At 36.1% G+C, this 24,786-nt stretch overlaps 1 long non-coding RNA gene across 1 annotated transcript in view; it reads right to left on the bottom strand.

Moving 5' to 3' along the window:
• Positions 1–24,786, bottom strand: part of LOC105475609 (uncharacterized) — a 765,655-nt gene that overhangs the window by 10,777 nt on the left and 730,092 nt on the right. Inside the window, exon 6 of the long non-coding RNA XR_011622191.1 lies at positions 4,336–4,508. This is a non-coding gene — a long non-coding RNA (uncharacterized lncRNA). The remainder of the gene's footprint in view (positions 1–4,335; positions 4,509–24,786) is intronic.

The following is a 24,786-nucleotide window of genomic DNA, read 5'->3' as shown; positions in this document are numbered from 1 at the left end:
GACCATGAACCTGAAAATAACTGTATTATCGGGTTACCATGATAATAACTTTCCAAATAGTGGTAGAATAATATAGTGTAAATTATAAAGTTAGGAGCATAAGTTCTGGAGGGAAAGTGTTATTTAAAAAGCATGGAATAGCTTTAAGAATGGAGTCCTGGCCGGGCACGGTGGCTCACGCCTGTAATCCCAGCACTTTGGGAGGCCGAGGCGGGCGGATCACGAGGTCAGGAGATGGAGAACATCCGGGCTGACACGGTGAAACCCCGTCTCTACTAAAAATACAAAAAATTACCCGGGCGTGGTGGCGGCATCTGTAGTCCCAGCTACTGGGGAGGCTGAGGCAGGAGAATGACGTAAACCCGGGAGGCGGAGCTTGCAGCGAGCCGAGATCGCGCCACTGCACTCCAGCCTGGGCGGCAGAGCGAGACTCCACCTCAAAAAAAAAAAAAAAAAAGGAGTCCTGACCTGGCGCGGTGCCTCATGCGTGTAATCCCAGACACTTGGGAGGCTGAGGCAGGAGAATTGCTTGAACTTGGGAGGCAGAGGTTGCAGTGAGCCAAGTTCGTGCCTCTGCACTCCAACCTGGGTGACAGAGAGAGACTCCGTCTACCAAAAAAAAAAAAAAAAAAAAAAAAAAGAGAGAGAGAGAGAGACAGAGAGATAATGGAGTCCTTAAGGTGACCAAGTGGTCCTGAAGATCCTTCTAGGAAGTTTGCAAAGTTGAAAATGTTTGATTAATACTACCAGAAAGTTACCTGTTTCAGTACTAGAAAGGTATCTGCTTATTTCCTCTGTGTTAAAATTTGCATTCATGTTGCAAAAGCAATAGTGGATAACTTTCCTGGTGCCTTAACACAAATAAAGGCAATAGCACCAAACTTACTGGCAGCCATTGTGTTTTACCACCATTCATTCACAGAGAGGGGGAAAAGACATACAAATTTTTTATGAAATCTCAATCTTTGAGTTCATGCCTATTTAATAGTGTTTGTGAAGAAACAAGAAGTACTCATAAAGAACATCTACTAAATATCAAGATAGGATAGTTATTCCAAGTAAATGCACTAGTACGATTGTTTCAGTTGCATTATTATTATGCACATTATTATTATTATTTTAGGAAACTGGTTTTACTTAAAAGAATAGCTAACAGACAAAAATTATGACTATTTACACTTGGGTAGTAGACAGATTTTCTTGAAAATTGAGGAAGTGAGTTTGTAACTTCAGGGAAAATAATTGGCAGGTATTTGTCAATAATAAAATATAAATGTTCAAGAGATAATAATATTTTGTAATACTTGTATCCACCACTTTTTGGTACTTAAAGTCTTTTCTGATAAGATTGGAAGTGATATTGGTAAATGTGATTTCTAAAATGTATACTGAACTGTGTCAGTATTTGAAAGATCTGTTTAATTCAACAAATTAGTATGATCCAACTGGTCAATAAATGATGTTACAAAGGCTTGAGTGGATAATAAATATATTTATAAAGCATGATAAACAAATAAATGTTAGTGTAACACATTCCCAAAAGTTCGATATGATTTCTGATGCAGCATTGTAACAAATTTTTAAGAAGCTACTGCATGTTGAGTTTTGCTCTGCTATCAGAGAATATTGACAATCATCTGAAAAGGTTATTAAGATACTCTTCCATTTGTAATTATATAACAGTATGAGGCTAGGTTTTCTTTATTCATTTCAACCAGTACAACATATTATATCAGATTAAATGCAGAAGCAGATATGAGAATATGATTGTATTAAGCCAAACATTAAAGAGAATCACAAACATTTAAAACAATAGCACTGTACTCATTAAATATTTCTGTTTTAGAAAATTTAGTTATATTTCATTAAAAATCTTATTAGCAAAATATGGGGCTACTGTTTTGTTTAATGATAAAATTTAAGTCAACACATGTAATTTTAGAATTTCCAGGTATTCTCAAGTATGACCCAAATAAGCCAAAGCATGTATAGGTCCTTAATGACTTTTAAGAGTATAAAAGTGTCCTAAAGCAATATAGTAAAGAACCATTTAGTTAGATTTAGAGCTTCGCTGAGATGCTTAGTTGCTGTGTATATTTTGGGGAAGTTGCTGGACCCCATTTAGTCTCAGTTTCCTACTCTAAAGATGACCATAAGATTAATAACTACTTTTAAGGATAAAATGAGAAAAACTATCATTCCAGAAATAACAATAAAGTAGGAGACAAAATCTGGAGCAATTCCTGATTGATTATATGAAGATACGGGAAGAGCGTAGACTGTGATGTGAATGGCAGTTTTCTGAATGTGATGACTTTAAAAATGACCTTCCATTTTATCATGGTAAGAAATAGGAGGAATATATTTGGGCGCTGTTGTGGGGAGTATGATTTCTGGTTTGGACATGTTGATTTTGTACTTACAGAAGATACCCATTTGGTGATCTTGATTTGGATGTTGAAAATATGATTACCCAGAGAAGTGGACTGGGCAGGGGATATGAATTTGGTGGGCATTAGTAGCTTCAGATATAAATTAATGGAACAGGTAAAATTCCCAGGATAAACATATATAGAGATAAAAGAAGAAAATGGAGAATGGGTCTATCATTCTCAGAACAGGTAGGACAAGAAAAGTTTGAAAAGAATACTAAGAATGAATTATCAGAGAGGTGGAAATAAAAGAGGATGTTTGGGAGACTATGTGAGGAAATTTTCAAGGAATCAGTTTTAAACGCTGCACAAAGTTAAATAAAGACCGGAGGTGTTTCATTAGTTTAGGACAGTAGTTCTTTTATGGTAGTTGAAGACAATAGTTCTCCAATTTTAGCCGGCATCAGAATGAGCTAACAGGGCTAGTTAAAACAGATGATTGAGCCTCAGTCCTAGATTTTCAGTAGGCCTATGATAGGGACCCAGAATGTGCATTTCTAACAAATTCCCAGGTGGTTCTGATGCTGCAAGGACCACATTTGGAGAACCATTGGTTTAGTCAGAAGATCCCTGCCAATATTTACAGAGAAGCACAGTAGGGATGTGGAACTAGAGTTCAGGGAGGTTATTGAGAAGTGAGAAAGTGAACCTGGCAGTTTATTATTTAAGAAATTCATGTATTAATATAGGACCATAGTTGCAAAAGATGAAGAATATGAGAAGAAATATTTGAAACTAAAGTGAATAAATGGATAAATTAAATGGTTGAGACTTAAAATTATCTGTAACTGACGTTGAAGTAGACAGGAAAGTGTTTAATGATGCAAGAACTTGTGGAAACAGGTTTCAGAGTTCAGGTATGGGGATTAACACTGAACAACAGATAATGTTGGTACAGTGAGGGCTACAACACATTACAGGTTTTCTAGCAAATGTTAAATACTCACTTGTACAGTTAATATTTCAATAACCTTATAAGGTAGATGGTAGGGAGAAGAAGAGACATTTCTGTAAGATTCATGGGAAGGAGGAAAGAACGGATTATTTATAGGTAGGTTAATTGATTTCAGGTTTAAACTGAAAAATTGTTAAAATTCAGAGAAGAGGGACGCCTTGGAATGAATTAATGGAGAAAAGTTTGACTATGGTTTAAGGAGCTAGGGTAAGCAGCCTTTAGGATGGTCCTCAGTGATCTTCATCTCATGATATTTATTGCCTTGTTTAGTTCCCTTCCTTTGAGTGCAGGAAGAACCTAATGACTTCTTTCTATTGAACATCACAGACATGCTGGGGTGCTACTTCTAGGGTTAGATTATAAAAGACAGTCATTTCCATCTTGGGCTCTCTCTCTTGCTGTTTTTCAGATTGCTTGCCCAACTAGAGGAAGATGTCAGGCATTTACTACCAGCCTGTGCTGTGGCCAGCTCTTGGCCTCACTGACTTAAACTTCTACACGTATGTAATGCTGTTTTTCTCCATAACGTAAAAAACAAACAAACAAAAACAAAAACAGAAAGAAAGAAAGAAAGAAACCCAGTTATTAGATTGTGAGATTTCTTTTTGAATACACAAATGTAAGTTTTTAAGAACAAATTCTTTTATATACACTGTCTTAAGGGAGTATATTTGCTGTTTTGCTATTTATATTTAAGATTATGATAAATTTTATGAAATGTACCTGCTTATCTCTTTTTGGATACAATTGATACATACAATTCTGTATGCAGTTATGGTGAAGATATTCTTAGCATGTTTTTCATCCCATAGATTCAGAGGTTTGAGTCAACTAATCTGATGGATTATAACTATGTATTTGTCTCCTTCTTTCTGCACAGCCAGATAAGAAGATACTTATGATTTGAAGAGGACTGCTTTTTACCACATAATGAGATTTTTCCTGTACCTTTTAATTAAGGTTTAGACAGAATAAAGTTTAATGTATCTTCTATCCAGTCATCCATCCATCCATCTATCTGTTTGCTCAACATTTATGTAGTTATTGGATGTCAACTGAATCCAAGTGCAAATGTAAATGGACAGGTCCTCCTTTGCAGTCATCTCTCTAACAGCACCATCCTAAAAGATAGAAGAAAAAATAGATTTTTAACAAAGGGTAAATCATAGATCTTAACATTATGAATTCAATAGTATTTAAACTCCATGGTTATTGGCAAATTTCCATAGAAAATAAACATCAGTGAGCTCTCTCTATTTTCTTCCCTTGTCCCTTCCTCCTTTCTTTTCTCCTCTTTCCTTTCTTTTGAAAAATGTATGCATCCTTGAGAAATAGACATGCAATAATGGGTTTACACTGGATGTGTAGGGGTGTGTGTGTATTTGTATACACTTGCTTTTTTAAGACCTGCCCAATGCAAGGAGTTACTAATCATCACATTACAAACATGTTCCTGAATCAAATATTCATAAGAAAATAAAGATAGATACTTTTCTAGCAAATGAAAAAGGGTGCTATTCAGATGTTGGTAGCACTAAAAATAACACACATCTAAATTATTTGAATAAGGAAATAAACAAAAGTTCATTCTCACTCCACTGACTCTTTCAAAACAATGAAATTTGTTAACTGAATTTTTATTTCTTTCATCAGTTCTTAAAGGATTAAAATATTGGAAAATCAAGTATTTTGGTAACTAATGAGTAATTTGGATGTAGGAAAAAAACACTTTCCATGTTCAATATCACTAAAAAACTGAACAGAGGGCTACGCGTGAAAAGCAGTTTCTCAGTAAACAGATTTGCAAGGAGCCTCAACAACAATCAACAATACTGTTAAGTTTTTAGATAGCATGTCAGATTTAGGGTAAATGATGCTAAAAATATGTTAAAATAGTCCCTAGTCTCTGCTCTTATAAAAAAATGATCATAGCAGTTCTTTCTTACCATCAAAGCAGATGGCTCTAATGATTTTTCAAGCCATAGTTAATTCATTTGCAAACAACAGAGATCGGTTGGCAAATGTGTACTAAGAGTGAGACATTACTGTTCATAAATGCTCCTAAAGTTTGTTTTGTCCTATCATTACTGGAAAATGGTGTTTACCTAAGTTAAATTATTTGTGTGAACCATTCCTGAGACAGTGCTGCAGTTTAATAAATTACCTGTAAAGTAAGTGAACATCACTTGGTTAATGTGGTTGTGGTAGTACAATTGACCTCATGGAGTGAGTGAGTGCATCTGTGTTCTTTAAATTAAAATTTTATAAAAGAAACATTATGTCTTTTTCTATTTTGGAAATACATTTACTTGGATATGTTTAATGTCTCCTCCAAGACATAGGAAGTAGTATATGTATTATCAATAAATTTTGAATTAGAAATGTTATCATGTAATTAATAAAAGTTGTTTAATAGTATAAATATCAAATAAGAAATTATTGAAAACTTCTATCACATGTTATTCAGGATAAAGCCAAGTAAGCTAATTCATTAAGACTTTTGAAATATACTAAAACATATTACAGAAATTTATTGGGCATTTTATTTCAAGTTGTTCATAAGCTGTAATTTTAACCAGATAATAAACTATAAATAGAATACGTATGTTTACGTTTTTGGTAATACAAGCAATCGTTTGAACCTGAAATTGAGTTTTTTTTTGACAACTTTTATTTTCACAAAAGCCTTCAGTTGCTTTTATCAATATCTTTATGGCCTTAAGTTAGAAGGTGATTGGAGATTTTAATCTTGTCCATGTTATACATTACAGACAGATCTGGGGGATAAATATTCTTTCCCAGAACAAGCATTTATCACTTATTGATGTGAGTAATGTTTCCAATTAGGCCACACAAGCCTTGTTTTTCTTTCTTAACTGATCTTACTTGAGCTAAAATATGTTTCATGATTTGTGATTGATGGTTTGCCAGATAAACCATTTAAAAGGTAGCAAAGATAGACAAAGGTGTTGGGATGCCTCTGACTATAATAAATAACATGAGATACGTGTTAAGAAAACTGTGAAATTAGATATTGAAGAGCATTGATGCTTGGGGTAGTAGATGCCTTGATTCAAACTTGAATTATAAGTAAAAGAAAGTTGCATTCTAAATTGCTTAAATCAAAGAAAGTTACAGGTGGTATTGGTGATGGCCTGCCATCTGTTTTCCATGTTGCAATAGTATAACAAGTATTCAACTAAGTTTCTCCACCCCAGAAGATTTACTACACTTGCACTTTAATAAACACTTTGAATTGAAATGTCTGTAGTCCAGACTCCTAAAGAATCTGATATGTAACAGCAAAAATAGTATTCTTAATTTTCTTTGTGTATTAAAAACATATTTGTACTATATAAAATAAAATGTACTATCCTAGCATGTGTACCATGATTAAATAAATTAAAAGTCTTTTACTGAACAAATAATCCTGTGATACTTGAGCATCCATATCTACTTTTGGAAATATGTTTTATTTTTATCCCTAATCCTCTTTTCTAAAAGAGAGTATATTTTCTCATTAGTTAAGTTCACAAATTTTTTTTTGTAATATTTTAGATTCTTTAACCAAACATTTGTGACATTGTTTTCAGAGAAATCATAGAAAACAAGTGCTCTACCTGTGAATTTTGAAGAGTATTATTGGTTATTAAATAGTAATTTGGAAGTATGGTTGTTTGAATAAAGAAATCAGTTTTTTTTTATTGTTTTGTTGGTATCTATATTTTCATCTTGAATATGACTCTCTGGGAAAAAATCTCCTTGTATTTTAAGTATCTTAGCAAGAGAATGTGTTTGTTCTGAGCTTTTTTCCAACTTTTATCATTAATTAACTTATTTTAAAATATTTACCAAACCTCCCATGTGAGCCAGGCATTGTGTTAGGTTCTGAGAATAAAATGCTGAACAAGAAAAGGTCCTGAAGAAATGTAGCTCAAACTCCTTTGGACTACAAATCTTTTACACTACCACTTAACTTGCAAAGGTGTATGAGGTTTTGAAAGTTATCAAATCCCTTTACTTAGCATAGCAAGTGAGGCATGACCTGCCATGCCCAATTACTGCATGTGACCAAAAGTGATTGTTTTAATGTCAAGACTACCAGAGAAAATATGACGTATGAAAATTCCATTCTTTAAAAACGTGTTATCATACCTTATGTAAAGAAAAGACATAACCCTACAGAGAGAGCAAACTCTCTCTGTAGGGAAATGTTTAAAAGAGTGAGAGGAACTCAATATCAATTTAATATCATGTTGTGATACTGAACCAATATTTTTAAATCTTGACTTTAACACCCACAGTGAAAATTGTAGTTAGTACCTAGGTGGTAACAGCTAGGAATCCTTGGCTCTTGGAATTAAGGTTTCCCTCTGAGAATGAAATTAGAACAATTGTCATGAAACCACTGAGATCAGCCATCTATAGAAATAACTGAACTAAAGTAATAATCCATGGCTGAAGAGTCTAGAAACATCTAATAATACATTTCCATGACTAGGGTGTTGGGTGGTTACCATAGCATGGCTAAGGCTATCATATACTCAATTTTGTTTGACCCTTTCTATAAAAAAAGTATGTTATTAGAAGAGAACCTAGAAAAACCAAGAGTGACAGGAAAATCTCTGGTTGTGAAGCAAGGCTAGTTTTGAATGTCCTCATTTTGGCCTGAAGAGTCCATCCTGTTTATTTTTTCTTGCTTACCAAGGAGTTGCCTGACTATTTGCTTACCTTTGTATCCTGGTTAAGACAGGCTATGACCATGACTAGACTGCATCTCTAATAAGTGTTCTCTAATATTTTTAAAGGTTGGATTAAGAGTAAATTTTGGATGAGGAAGGGGATTTGTGGCTTTTGGTCAAACTGGAGAGAGGAAGCTCTGCCTAGATAGGCATCAAACGGGACATATCTGTGGGCCAAACTCAGTGTATAATCTCTGATGGATACTTTTAAACTGAAACAAGAATTTGTTGAGAATAACATTAGTTAAAGAAGACTTTAGGATTTCCCTCCTGCTTCTGTATAAAGGGAGAAAAAAGTTATGTGATGATTAAAGTGTGTGTGTGTGTGTGTGTGTATATATATGTATGCATATATATATATGTAGATGTGAATATGTGTGTGTGTGTGTGTTCCTATTTATATGTTCCCTGGGTAACAACTTTTTTAAAAAAACAGGAATATAGTTTATTCTCTTATTCTAAAGATGATACTAATTTTTATTTTATATCTGGATTTTTATCAAATCAGTTCCTCAAGATAGTTTCTTCAACAGGGAATTTTTGAGCTTGTAAACTTTTCAGGAGATTTTGTACTTTGAAGGTAATAAAATATTATAGGTTAATTTGTGATTCTATTTCAAGTGTTCTCTGAACACTGAACAGAAGCTTTTCGGTTCCTCAGTTCTGAGAGAGCTCATTGATAAAGGTGAGGTTTGCATAATCTTAAAGCCAGGCGACTTCACCAAAGGCAAGCCTTGGACAGACCCTCTAAGGAGTAAAATATGCTTTAGTAGTTGTTGAGAGTATAGATCCTGGGATTTTTCTTACATTTCCTTCCCATCAATCCCCCTTGCAAAGTAAGAACGAAGTGGGGGTAGGAAAGAGGAGACCGTGAGCCCATGCCACCTACAATTGTATCCTGAGTGACCTCATCAGGATAATTTCCTTCTTCCTACCGCAATGATTGTTTCACAGAATTTACCTCTGAGGCTTGCTTCCCAGGATGTTCTTCTACCAATGGAATTGACTTAGGAATCGGCATTCTTGGACAAAGAAACTTAGCTGGATGTCGCTGAGTGAATGGAGAGAGTTCTCCACTCCTCTAAGACAGCTGGCTACAACCAGCTATTTCTATCTTTCTGAAAGAGATGGTATGTGGGTATGGATTTTGAAACTATGGGGTCATTTAGGCAGTCTTAGAATGAAGGTGATGCTATGCAAATCAATGTACTAAGGGGAAAATAAGTATCTTAAATGACACCCTTGAGCTGTTGAGTCAACCCAATATCTAAGGCCCGATCTACCTCTGCATCATCCACATATATAAGCCCATCTCTTTTTGCTTAAGCCAGTTTGATTTTCATTCTCTGTTTCTTAAAGGAAAAAAAACAGTAAAATGTAAACTAGTCTCCAGATATTAATGTGGTCTTTTTCTACCATTTTATATTCGGATGAGTGTAGACTGCTTTGCATACATTGAACCTGTGCCCAAATGCCCTTTCCTGTTGTTTAACTTTGGTGAAGAATAGTAATACTTGCTCTCTGTCTTTGTCTTAACGTTATAAGACAATGAAGGTGATTAGGTGTTTAAAGTTAAAAAAGTAAACATCATGAAATCCTTCCATTTGTGACAAAAGGGTTATAAAATATGTTCAAAAGAATACAAGTAACTTCAGCATACCAATAATTGACACTGAAGACTGGTTGAAAATCATTCATAGAGATAGATATTTGTAAGCGGATTGCCTACAACACAGCGACTTTTGTCTCACCTTGAGTATAAACTATTAATTCCTATTTCTTTGTGATTCTTTGAACTATATCATTCTCATTATGGGAAATGTCATGGAAAAAAAAAAAAAGGCAGCAAGCCTCTGCATGAAGAACTGTGAAATCCATTCGTGAGTAACAGCAATCAACTCGTTCATCTAACACAGTGCCCACAAGAATGATGCAAAAGTACAAAATGCAGGGAAAACAAGAAAATCTAAAACAGGCCTGGAGGGGATATGCCTTCTAACTTAGAGGTCAGAGTGGTGCGTCTGGCACTATGACACCAGCAATGGTTTTAGTGGGGATAATTTAGTCTGAGTCTTCATGTCTGGTGCCAGAAAAGCAGCTGGCATCATGAAGGAAATCTATTCTAATGAAGTAGGATAGGAGATATGGTGCCATTTAGCACAGAAAGGTATTGGTTTGCAGTTTCACTATGGAATGAATGCTATGTGGCACCAGCATGCTGTCTGGCACCCAAATGTTGGCTTCTGATTTAAAACAGCTCTTTGTGTCCCTGTCAACAGGGAATTTCAGCGAGAAAAGCCAGAACAACTACGGTGAAATAAAAGCTTAGGAGAGGCAATCAGTTCATACAACTGACATTTCATTGACTAAGGTATGAAAATTCTTATATAAGAGGAGCAGAACATGCAAACATTTGACAAGTTACATTCTACTGTTGGGAAAACCTTAGTAGCGTCTCCTATCTGACTATATAGTCAGGCAGGGCTCCTTGGGAACCATAGTCTCTGGCCAACTTATAGGTGATTGTTCTATTTTTTCCCATGTTCCCTTCTCCTTCATACCACTATCTCAAGGCAATGGTTTCGTGTATAAAAGAAAACTCTGAAATATTTCACACATTGTATTTACATGCCAAAAAATGGAGTTTTAACAGCTTATTGTAGAATGTTTACAAGTCCAGGATATACACTGAAACAATGAGGAAAAACAAAAGCCAGGGAAAGAAATAATAAGGTTTAGAATTATAAGCTAACCAATTCACAAATATAGCCTATCTTTAAACAGAAAAGAAGTGTAAATTATCCTTCCAAGGATTCAATTTTATTTGCATATTACACTTTGATTTCTGTTCATTCATTCTCATTTTAACTAATCTCCTCTCTCTGGATGAATTATTGTTCTTAGCTGTTTTACCTACTTTTCTCTCTGTTGTTTTCAATAGGCTTGTATTTAGATGTTGATTTCAGGCTGGACACAGTGGCTCAGGCCTGTAATCCCGGCTGGGAGGCCGAGGAGGGTGGATCACGAGGTCAGGAGTTTGAGATCAGCCTGGCCAACATAGTGAAACCCCATCTGTACTGAAAATACAAAAAATTTGCCAGGCGTGGTGACAGGCGCCTATAATCCCAGCTACTTGGGAGGCTGAGGCAGGAGAATTGCTTAAACCCGGAAGGCGGAGGTTGCAGTGAGCCGAGATCATGCCACTGTACTCCAGCCTGGATGACAGTGTGAGACTCCATCTCAAAAGATCAAAAAAAAAAAAAAAAAAAGTTGATTTCAATAATGAAAAGGTACCGTAAGGTAGCTCCAAGTCCCTGGAAGTTGCTGAGAAGATATCAGTTTAAGTTTAGTAATTTATTTCTTTAAAAGTAATAAGTAATTTCTGGCCGGGTGCGGTGGCTCACTCCTGTAATCCCAGCACTTTGGGAGGCCAAGGCTGGCAGATCACAAGGTCAGGAGATCGAGACCATCCTGGCTAACACAGTGAAACCCCATCTCTACTAAAAATACAAAAAAAAAAACTTAGCCGGGCATGGTGGCACACACCTGTAGTCCCAACTAGTCTGTAGGCTGAGGCAGGAGAATCGTTTCAACCCAGGAGCCGGAGGTCGCAGTGAGTCGAGATCGCACCACTGCACTCCAGCCTGGGAGACAGAGTGAGACTTCATCTCAAAAAAATAAAAAGTAATAAGTAATTTCTAATAACTAAAAAGGACGTGACGAAAGAAAATATTCTTGTTTCTAAAACACGCTGAAAAAAATAATTTATCAGTGATACTGTCTGGCCTTGAAAGATCTAGACTGGAGAAGAAAAAATATAGAAATTAAGACAATTGAATTTATGGAAATAATCAACTGCTAATACACAGTGGGGTTCAGAAAAAGTAATATTTTTCATTTTATAATTCATATAAATATATTATTTAGACCTTTAATAGAATGTCACAGTACACCTTTAAATTAGGTTATATGGTTATTATTATCTCAATGTTACTGATGGGAAAACTATTTGAACAAGCCTAAATAGTTCTGTCTAGAATAAAGTCGACATATTTATGTGCTTCTGTTAATGTGTCATGAATTATGTCACCTTTATGTTATCTGATTTGATACTTATAAAAACAACCTCTGAAACCCAGTGGCTTAATCCAATAGAAGATATTTCTTATTTGCATTACATACCCAAAATGGGGTAGTGGGGAAGACTCTGCACATATTCAGAGACCTAGACTGATGGAGGTCCTCATCTTCACATGAGCTGCAACAATCACAACAGAGACAGAGAACAGAGAATTGTCCACTGCCCCTCAGTTGTCCATCCAGTATTGACACATGTCATTGCCCAAACCACATGGCCACACGTAACTTTAAAGGAGGCAGGGAATTACAATCTTACTGTGTGTTAAGAGGAAAAAAAGCGATAATGTATTTGGAAAAGTCCTAATGATCACCACAATCCACCACAATCTTTATTATCCTCAGATTACTGATAAAGAGGTTAGGTAACTCAGCAAAGACTATTTACACCTTCCCTGATTTTTCTCTGTGATTCTTATCCCTACAGGTCTCTTATGTCTTATTGATAGATGAGAAACATAACTTGATGCAGGTAGGGTTTGAAAACTCTACAACTAATTGCCACATAGGGTTTGTTTGCTTGTTTAAGTGACTTATAATTAAAGACTTAAAATAAATAATAACAACAGCACATAGGCACTTTTATTATATTATCTCTTTCAACCTTTATTCTGTAATTACTTTTTACATGCTGGGATTTGAGACTTGGTGATTTTAACTCATAATTTTTATATCCCTGTTACCCTTAGTTGCAAAGAATAATATAAGCGAATGAAAAACTGTCATCAATAAGCTTAAATATGTAACACACATAAGGAATTTGGAAACAAGCAGTTAAAGAGTTAAAAAGTTAAAGGAATTACAGTTTTCCCTCGCTCTCTGTGGGCAGTTGATTACAGGCATTCCAGCAGATACCAAAATCTTTGGATTTTTAATTCCTTTATAGAAAATGTAGTATTTACATATAACCTATGCACATCTTCTTGTATACTTTAAGTCATTTCTAGATTAATTGTAATACCTAATACTATGGAAACAATTGTTAAATGTATTATTTAGAGAATAATGTCAAAGAAAAAATGTGTATACATGGAAACATTCACTTTTTTTGAACATTTTTGATCTGGGGTTGATTGAATGCAAAGATGCATTCAATGAATGAAAGGCAGGGCCAACTGTATATTGCTAGAGAAATCCCAAGGCTGACAATCAAAGTATGTTGTTATTCTGCATTTGAAGCAAAATTCATGACTTATCCCAACAGAATCTGGTCTGCTGAAGGACTCAAACCCTCAGAAAGAAAATCTTTCTCCAATGCACAACTCATATTTGGTCAAGAAGAATAAAGGTCAAGGAAGATTTACTAGATAACAGAATTTTGAGAAACTCAGTTAATTGACTGAGCAACTTTTTCATTGTCAGTTCAGAGAGTCAATGCTCTTCTCAGCCCTGGATACTGCTGTGCTTTGAGCCTTGCTATAGTCTGAATGTTTGTGCCAATGTGATAGTATTGCAAGGCAGGAATTTTGAGAGGTGATTAGGTCATGAGAGTAGAGCTCTCATACATAGGATTAGTGTCCTTACAAAAGAGGACCCTCGCCCCTTCCACCATGTGAAAACACCACAAAAACATACTATTTATCAGAAAATGGGCCCTCACCAGACACCATATCTTCTGGCACCATGATCTTCGACTCAGGACTGTGAGAAATAACTTTCTCAGTTTCTTTTGTTTATAAGCCACCCCGTTCAGGAGATTTTAGTATAGCCACCCAAGCAGATTAAGATAGATTCATAATTATTGTTGCCCTTTGTCCCCTTTTTCAGATGGGTGTTTCCAAACTTATCCTGTTTACCCTCTCCCATGGTATATTGATTGTGTTGAGGTAGTTTCATTATTTTTCATGGTTTATTGGATACTAGGATGTAGCAACTGAACAAAATTTTGAATTATTTCTTGATGGGATGGAGACTTTTTTGGTTGTATATGGGATTGTGGCATCATGTAAGGCCAGGCGGTTTTGCATGTTTATTTCGGGAGACTAGTGTGAGTGGATGTTAGCAACCAAGGAGCAGAACATAATACAAACATATTTTTATTCTGGGCTGCTGCCCAGAATCTCTGTGGGGAAAACCCCTTCCCTATTCTTAGTGCATGTGATTTTGATAGACTGGCAAACCCCCCTATCCTCCAGTTTGAAACATGGGCAAAAGACCTAGGCTTGGCCAGGGAAAGTGTGCCATCCTCCTGACATAGTACTTGGTTCAAGGATGGATGTCAACACCTAAAGAGCGTGACTACAGTTATCTCTGGGTAATTGGAGGCAACTCTTGGAAAAACATGCTCATTTCTATGAAATTGTCACCAATAAGGACAATGTAAGGCTTGAACTGTTGGTGGCTTTTTCTATTTTTATTCTAAAGGTTAAGATTTTTGACTTTGTAATAGTCCACGTAAAATATCATTTCTATTCTATAAGATTGTTATGAAGATTAAATGAAATGCTGTTTATGTAAACATCAATCCATGGCATTGTCTAGCTTAAAATACGTAAACATAAATGTTCGGTAAAGCTATAATATAAAAAAATAGAAAGAAGGTAAAGATTTGAAGTATACAATGGATTATATCTCTATAAAATAGTGCCTATATTGTAATATTCACTGCTTTGTTATTTTCAATTATGGCTATGTTTTGATGACTCAGTATTGAACTAATCACTACAAAAATATTCTTTTCATGACATATAAAACGCATGACAAATACAATACATTTTGTACATCAGTAGAGATGCATTGTACATGATCATGATGACTCTAGGGCTTGCAAGTTATAAAAGTTATTCAACATAACTTTAGTGTTGAGTGTGTTTTATTCCATCCAGATGCTTTGAAATCACTTCACCATCAGCAGAATACATGTCATTGTAAAATTGGTATTGTATAACAAGAACACTCTATCCCCTTGTATAGTGTTGGTATCTTTATGCATTTCAAAATTTCACCAGTGAGATTCATTAGGAAGTGTTAACATACTCTGTGCAGAGGCCCGTTTTAGAAGAATAATTCATCTCTGTGCAGCTTTAACTTTATTCTCAGCAGTCTCTTGAAACACCACTGCCCCAATTTCCAGTCACTAAAAAAGACAGGTAGCAGATTAGGTAGTGCTGGTAATAATTATCAAACGCCAAGACACCTGCTGTTAAACTCAAACTACAGTCTCAGCTACCTGGGCAACATTTCTGATACAAAGCTGCTTTCTTCATTATTCTCCAAGAAGGAGACAGAGTAAGTCTCCACTCAGTCCAGGAGTGACAATTTTACGTTGAGAATAGTAATTTAAACTGTGATCCGAAGCTACTGGGACTTTCAGGATAGAAATACAGAATTAGATATTTTCATTGAAAAAAATTTCAGGAACTGGTGATTGGTATTGCAAACTAGAAAATTCATTAAGTAGACATTCACTAGAATTCTTCTTTCTGTAATTTACACACAATGACTGGACTCTGAAAAGTGAACATGCTGCTTTTGAGAGTCTTTTTTTTTTTTTTTTTTTTTTTTTCCTATGCAACCTATGAATTCCATGTAAACATTCAGATCAAGAACTTTTCGCATCTATAGATAGACCATCCTAAAATTCGGTCCCATTATGATTAAGGACTCAGGCTTTTTGTTTTGTAAAGTTAGAAATAAAAGGGAAGGCCGGGTGCGGTGGCTCACGCTTGTAATCCCAGCGCTTTTGGAGGCCGAGTGGGGTGGATCACCTGAGATCAGGAGCTTGAGACCAACCTGACCAACATGATGAAACCTTGTCTCTACTAAAAATACAAAAATTAGCTGGGCGTGGAGATGTGTGCCTGTAATCTCAGCTACTCGGGAGGCTGAGGCAGAAGAATCCCTTGAACCTGGGAGGTGGAGGTTGCAGTGAGCAGAGATTACGCCATTGCACTCCAGCCTGGGCAACAAGAGCAAAACTTCATCTCAAAAATAAATAAATAAATAGAAATAAAGGGGGAAAAGAGTAAATAGATATCCTAAATACTAAAACCCAGACTTTCAAATGCCACAAACAGAAACCTTCTTTTCTCCCAATGTGAAACAAATAAGTTTCTGTAAAAACATTTTTAGATGACATGCATGTTTTCATAAGGGCTGATTTTGTTTCTGACTGTACAAAACTGCATCATACACCCACAAAGAGGGCATGATGAGAGAAGAGAGGGAGGGGAAAGTAGAAAACAGAGATAAGATTTTTAATGGATGGTTCTTTTGCAGACAATTTTTTTTCTGTTTTCTCTTTGAGTTAGTCATTTAAGGATCCAAATAATGACATTAGAATTCCCTTCAGAATAGTCTAATTTGGATCATCAAAGCCACTGGACTCATGAAGTCTTGGAGATTAGCTAAGAGAAGCATTCCCCAAACACCTTTGACTTGAAAAACTTTTTGGTCCAATATACAGCTCCACACAGTCTGTAGAATTTTAATTTTTAAAATAATTTTTGGGTGACAGGTCATAAATATATTTTAAGTAAGTAAATATATAGATACAGTTTTGGGTAAATGAATTATTTAAAAATATAAAATACTTAAGTGCAACCTTAAGAACAAATAATACATAAAAATATAAATTTCCACCTTTTCCATTAAAAATCAGTTTCTAAAAAAATTTTATTTTATTTTATTTTAAAGGGCAAAATCTGTTGAAAAAGAAACAATAGTGTGGCATATTTGGTTTTGTGAATAAATAGCAATTGAAATATACATTTTAAAAATGCATGTCATAATATGAAAAAAAAAGCTGCTAAATTATGACCAGATGTGTAGAATTCTTGCTCCATACTTAAAAAAAAAATGGACTGTTTTACTTTCATGATTATCATGTTTTGTTTCTGACTGCGTAGATAAGAAGATATTCAAATTGTTATTTGAAATGTCTGCAAATAACACATTGTATGCTGGTTAACTTTTTTATTTCTCATTATTCAAAGCCGTGTTTAATAATCATTACATTAGTTTATGCTTTTCAAATGGATTTTTGAAGTACTAAATACACACAAGAATTTTGATCTGATGAAGAGAAAATGAACAAAATTTGCAGAATTATATTATTATGTCCCTAGTTTCCTTATTGCATTTCAACATCAGTGTTCCCTGTGCTTCCTGTCTTTAACAAATGGTCAATTATGGATATAAATTAAACAACATTTGACCGAGAATTTAAAAAAGCAATGTGCTGTTTAAAACTAATGTACTAGCTAGGAGTTATCAACTGAGTCAGAAACGGTAACTGAGTCATGAGCCAGCTCATCTAACTTCTCAGAGGACCATAAACTAGACTGCTCTAAAGCAAACATCTCCTACATAATTTTTTGCTTTTTAATTTAAGTAATGGACGTTGCAATAGGTAAATTAATATTATCTTTAGTTATACAAACTGCTAGACCTGAGGATCAATGGTTGGGAAAAACTATTGTAATCTAAGCTCTTCAGTTTCCCCACAAGGAACTTGAGGCCCAGAGAGTTGATGACTTCACTAAGTGTTTAGGGGTAGTGTGATGTTTAGCACAGAATAGCAATTTATCAATATTTGTTTGATGTTGTTATTATTGGTATTTATGTTTTTAAAATCATTATTTATTTTTATTCATTTTGGTATTACATTTTTGTTTCATAGTATACCTTTTATTGTTGTTACATTGGAATAAAAAATAAAATTCGGTTTCTCTTCTTAGAATAATTATGCCGTTATCACAGATATCAAAGGTCAAGCAAAGTGGGATTACTGGCATTTTCTGTTTATAAAGATTTGATAGTGTTTATTTTCTTCTTTGGTATTGTGCTAGTTGTTGTGTATAGCCTTTACATCCTAATTATTTGACTGTTGTGTAACAGCCTATATTTTTTTAAAAATCTCGGAATTTCTGACACTGATGTTTCAAAAAATACATTAATAATTTGGACTCAAAAGCTGATCTTAAAGTATGAAACAAATGTGAAAGAAGAAATGAGATAATTATTAGTAATTTCTAACTACTCAATTATTTGCACAAAGAAGATCCCAGATTTAGACAAGGTTTACATTTTCCATTCTTAATTTTATTTGTCTGATATACGTAGTGTATCAAAGTCAAATAGGAAAGTAGAAATCACAAATTATTTTAAACAGAGGGAATTAAATGCCTAGAATGGGTTGTGCATTTGATGAAAGATCTGAGGAACCAACCAGAGGTTGTTTAGATAACCCAGAGATTCGTATCAGCAGGAAGCTGCTGCCATTCTGTAGTATGGAGGATCTCTTGGTATGGAGGTGACGTGGAATCTAGAAACCTGCCAGGAGGCTTGGCCTGTGCCAGAGTTAAGGAGGAGACTTAGCCACTGCTGAAGACGCTATCCAAGGAAATGAGAGAAGGACAGAGACACTTTGGCTTCTATCTTCCTCTCTCCTCCAATTTTCCACTAGTGCCCAACTTGACCCACGCTCAAACAGAAGCACCATTGATTTCTTCTCCCTGTTTCTCCTCTTCTGCATTGGGAAGTATTCTTGTGATACAATGCAGACATGAGGAAGGTTCATAAAACACCCTGATTTATTTATTTATTTTATTAATGGACTATGGAGACAATGTTAGCTCCTTCTTGTTCTGCCATCACAACATATTTACATAAAATATTTTCACACATTTCATGTGACATACGTTACTCACTTGAAGATGTACCTTCCTCAATAAGTTTTGATCTTCCTCATTAAAGAAGCCACCCTTTCATTTTCAATGCCTGGGAAATCATCTTGTGTATATCATGCACCATGTATGAACAGAGCTGTGGAACGTTAGCCCACCAACTCCTATAATTAAATGATGCCCAAATGACAAAAGCTAGAAATAGATGAGTAGATGTCCATGGTAATAACACATATGCCTCATAGCTACATACCTTCAGATTCTGCTTCCCCTCAGAGCATTTTTGCTAATGTCACTACTGCCCTCACTATCAAGAAGTCTACTGTATTCCTTAATAAACTCAACCTCAACACCCAAACATTGACCCTAAAGGTAAAAATCTCTATATGGGCCATGATCAGGTTATAAAGGATGGCTGCTACTTCACATACACACATACAAATAAAAACGTCTTCGTCATTGCTAAATTTAGTATATTTGATTTGATTTGATTATCTGAGCCAAGAGTTAGTTAACTGCCTGCTAAATTAACGTGGCTTAACAAAGGACAAATATTATCTCACACCTGCCTTATGTTTGTTAGAGTCATGGCCTTTACTAGGCATCAGTAGATTATAAACCAAAGTATATTGAGTTTTCCTCTCTCCCTCAGTCTCAGAAAATATTTGTAAAGCATTAGAAACAAAGGGGGTTCGAAGGCGTACCTTGGTGTACCCTTTCCTCACTGGTGTGCCTGGCTTTGACAGGTATATAGAAGGCTGACATTGAGGCCATTATTGAAGTATCTGTTCTGTTGACTCTGGCTACGGATTTAGAGGAAGAGCTATAATCACTTTAAATCACATTTCCAACAAATGTGTCCTAAGTAATCTCTGTAAATGAACATTGGGGCACATAGTTTTTCTTCCACGCATTTGTTTATTCTGCAAATGTTTATTCGGTGCCTGCCCTTGCCTTATATAATACGCTGAGAATACAAAGATGAAAAAAACGCTTGTGTTTGGTCCTCAAGAAGCACAGGTTGTTCAGTCTCACTGAAACTAAGACACAAAAACATTCATTTAAGTAGACAATATACAGACTATTCTGCTATAGGTATACATAAAATGCACAGTGAAAGGGTTGATGAAGAACTCAAACAGAAGGTTGTCTTTGGGCTAATGGGGTGAGAAACATATTCTAGGCAAAGAGAAGATTTGCAAAGGCATGCAAGCACAGGAGAGCATGAGGTTGTCAAGGAGCTAAAATTACTGCTTTTATGGGATCGGGTTGGGAGGAAGTAATGGAGATGAGACTGAATGGGTAAACTGAGGCCGAGACAAAGTTCTTTGTGTGCCAGCCTAAGGTGTTTGAATTTTTGTCTTGTAAGTCATGAAAAGCCATTGAACATTTTTGAGTATGGTAAAAATATTTCAAAGATCTGCCTGTTAACAGTGGGGGAAAATGGACTGACGTGAAGAATAAGTTTAATACCTGGAAATCTAGTTAGAAATATATTTTACTAACCAATGAGGAGTCTTTTACTTAAAATTCACTAAATAGATATTACATTAAGAGATAGCCAGGGCCAGGTGCCGTGTCTCACGTCTGTAATCTCAGCACTTTGGGAGGTTGAGGAGGGTGGATCACTAGATCAGGAGTTCAAGACCAGCGCGGCCAAGATGGTGAAACCCCATTTCTGCTAAAAAAATAAAAAAATTAGCTGGGCATGGTGGCACGTGCTTGTAATCCGAGCTACTTGGGAGGCTGAGGCAGAGAATTGCTTGAACCCGGGAGGTGGAGGTTGCAGTGAGCTGAGATCGTGCCACTGCACTCCAGCCTGGGTGACAGAGAGAGACTCGGTCTCAAAATTAATAACAATAATAATAATAAAGACAGCCAGTATGAGGTCGGTCAGTGGGCCTATGTAGAGGAAAGAAAATGGTCATAGGCCCTACCCTTGTGGAATCACGGTTCGGTGATGAAGTAAGATTCTGCAAAGGCAGTTGCAGTGGAGCTGGAGAGAAAGAGTTGAACATTAGAGAAGTGTGAAGGTGGATGAAACCGAACTTTAAGACAATAGTACATGGAAAGATGGATACATCTAAGATGTTTTATGGGTTGAGTTGTGTTCCCCATAAAAAAAAATTAATAAATTGAAGTCCTAACTCCTACTATTTCAGAATGTGTTTCTATTTAGAAAAGGGTAGTTGTAGATGCAATTAAGATAAAGCCATACTGGAGTAGGGTGGGTCTCTATTCCGATACGACTGGTGTTCTTATTAAAAAAACAAAAAAGAAAGACAATTGGTGTATTAGTCAGTGTTCTCCAGAGGGACAGGACTAAGAGGATAGATCTATACGTAAAGGGGAGTTTATTAGGAGACATGACTCACACAATCACAAGGTGAAGTCCCACAATAGGCCGTCTGTAAGCTAAGAAACCAGGAAGCCAGCCCGAGTCCCAAAACCTCAAAAGTAGCGAAGCTGACAGTGCAACCTTCAGTCTGTGGCCAAAAGCCTTCAAGCCCCTGTCACACCACCGGTATAGGTCCAAGAGTCCAAAAGCTGAAGAATTTGGAGTTCGAGGGCAGTAAGCATCCAGCACAGGGGAAAGATGGAGGCCAAAAGACTTAGCCAGTCTAGTCTTTCCACGTTCTTCTGCCTGCTTTTATCCTAGCTACCCGGGCAGATGATTAGATGGTGCCCACCCGGATTGAGGGTGGATCTGCCTCTCCCAGTCCACTTACTCGAGTGTTACTCTCCTTTGGCAACACCTTCCCAGAGACACCCAAGAGCAATACTTTGCTTGCTTCAATCTAGTCAAGTTGACATGTAATATTAACCATCACAATTGGATACATGCATGCAGGGAGTATGGAATGTGAATATGAAGACAGAGATTGGGGTGACATGTCCACAAATCAAGGAATGCCAAAGATTGGCAGTAAATCACCAGAAGCCAGGGGAGAGACATGGAACAGATTCTACTTCTCAACTCTCAGCAGGAACCAACCCTGCCAACACTTCGATAGTGAACTTCTAACATCTAGAACCATTTGACAAATTTCTGGGTGGCTTAAAAAATCCAGTTGGCGATTTGTTATGGCACCCATAGAGAAATGACACACATGATCTTCAGGTTCCCAGCTTGGGCAATTTTATTTCAGAGTGAGAAACATAATAGGACCTTGATTTCTTCCCTTTATGTGTCATTAAAAAGGGAGATCCTTTTTTTTTTTCTTGCTTTCCTCATAAGTCCTGAGATTTTTGCTTTCATTAGTGAATTTTTGCAATTCTTATTAATTGTATTTGAACTTGAAAAAGGACGGACTTATGATTTCTGATGCCAACACTGATTCTTGTTTCAAACATTACTGGTTTACTGCAGTCAAACAATGAATCACTTGCAGAATTTTGGTAAAAAATCAGACAAAAATTAAGAAAAGCTCTTCTGATTGTTCAGATTGTTCAGTCTGTTCTGATTGAACTGACTGTGGGCCACACAGTTCTGGAACTAATAAAAATAAAGTATATTCCTTGCTCATATAGTTATATGAACAACCTACCTGTATAAACTGTCAAGCAATTTGATGGTTTATTTCTTTATAATACTTTAAACTCCACCTTTATAAAAACCATAGCCTGTTAGCACTTTCTCTTGATCTTTGCAGAATACTATGAAAATAATAATAAACCTCTTGGTGGAATAAACAATCTGCCTGTGACAATTGCCCAAGTGCCTTCTGGCAAGTCTAGTCCTTTCTGCTCTCTTTAAAGTTTTAAAGTGCAAATTGCTTTGCAGCAGCAATATATTCTGGTCAAAGTGAGGGAAAAGTATGAGTCTCACTTAAAACTTGAGGTCGATGATTGAATCTTCTGAACTTCATCAGTGGTTTTGTGAAATTGTTTCTTTTCTAGGGAAGCCGTTTTTGCCTATGAATCAGATTTTAAGCTACTATTGTCTTCTACTACTCTTCAATAAAAAACGGAAATAGGTAGAAAATATGGTGACTCACAATTTATGGTCATGTTTTAGAGAACACATTTGCTCAGCATATAATGTGGCTTGATAATGTTACATGACCCCAAAGCAAGCCATGTGCTGTCCTTCATCTAGTATATAAACATGAGACATTTTCTACTAACGTGAGGATGGATAGAAATCGGCCCTTTGTGAGAATGTCCTCATGGAGAATTGTTTTCAAAGGACTTAAAAATTGTAGTGTGCCATTAACTACTTTTCACATCCTAAATCTACCTTGTTTATTTTTCCTTTCTACTCCTATTATTCTTAGGTACTGTTTCTATCATGCAGCAATATTGTCTGCCTTTTAATGTTGGTATTACTCCATCTTTTAAAATTTGTTCTATTGGTTGGGCACAGTGGCTCACACCTGTAATCCCAGCACTTTGGGAGGCCAAGACGGGTGGATCACAAAGTCAGGAGATCAAGACCCCCCTGACCAACTTAGTGAAATCCCGTCTCTACTAAAAATACAAAAAGTAGACGGGCATGGTGACGTGCGCCTGTAATCCCAGCTACTCTGGAGGCTGAGGCAGGAAAATCGCTTGAACCCAGGAGGCGGAGGTTGCAGTGAGCTGAGATCACGCCACTGCACTCCAACCAGGGCAACAGCGAGACTCTGTCTCAAAGAAAAAAAAAAATTGGTCTATTACAATCTAATGCACATTAAGTATAGAGTCAGAGATTTAGAAAAATTGTCATATAGTACTAGGTCCCTGATGAAATAACAAAAATTAGTATTGGGTTTTATTTTCTTATTATTGATATTTGAGAACGTGCCCCATTATTTTGCCTGACCATAGTAACACATTCACCTTTTATTTATTTATTTTTCCACTATAATATGGCTTCTAATTGTTTCTAATAGCTAACTGAGGCCTTTCCTAGTCTTTTTTTTTCCTAGTCTTCTCTGCTGTATTTGCCATGTGGGTTAATCCTTCACTTGGCTTTTGTGATACGGCATTTTCCTGGGTCTTACATTTTCTTACTGTTTTTTCTTTGTCTCTATCTTCTTTTCATCCACCCCAGTTTCTCATGCTCACTGGGTTATCTAATCTACTCACATAGTTGCATCTTCTAAGCTTAAATGCATGGTCCAAACCCCTCCCCAGATATATATCCTACAGTCTACTGGACATCAACCAATGATTGTCCCATAGAAAATTTACAAGCAATATGTTGAAAAGCAAAATTATCTTTCCCTACCAAATTTCTTTCCTCATCCTATATTTTCTATCTCAGTTGATAGAATCATGGCCAGGAACTGTGGAAAGAAATTTGTAATAAAGTTACCCCTCCCTTGTATATACCAACCATATATAATTAATCACAGAATATAGATAATTTTAAAATCCTAATCCATCCTTTCTAATCCATCCCTAAAGTCATCAGCCTAGTTTACATTCTCATTATCCCTTATCCATCTGCTGCTTTTCATTAGTTTATTAATCGGTCTTATTTTCCCTTTCTTGTCCCAGTCAAATCCATCTTCAACCCAGCTGCTGGAATGATTCTTCAGAAATGCAGATTTAAACACATGGAACCCTGTGCTTAAAGTCTTTGAATGTCTTCTTGTAATTTAGGAGATATATCCCAAACTGCTTAACTCAGAGCAAAAGCTCTCTTCTCTGATCCTTGCCTGTATCTTCAGCGGCACCTCCAGCTAGCTGCTCCCTTACATTTTATGCCTTAGTAATGCCAAACTGCTTGCATTTTTGTTAGACACCATTAGCTCTTCTGCACTGCGTCTTTGCTTCTGCTATTTTGAAGACTTTCCTTTCCCCCCACTGACCTAGCTAACGTTTAAGAACTCACTCAGGTGTCACTTTTTTCCAGAGACACCTTTCATTGCAAACCATCTTCTGTTCTCCACAGGGTATAGCAAGTA

The sequence above is a fragment of the Macaca nemestrina genome, chromosome 4 (assembly GCF_043159975.1).
Source record: "Macaca nemestrina isolate mMacNem1 chromosome 4, mMacNem.hap1, whole genome shotgun sequence".
Classification (NCBI taxonomy): Eukaryota; Metazoa; Chordata; class Mammalia; order Primates; family Cercopithecidae; genus Macaca; species Macaca nemestrina.
The sequence above is the reverse complement of the archived record's forward strand: the minus strand, read 5'-3'. Positions and strand labels throughout refer to the sequence as shown.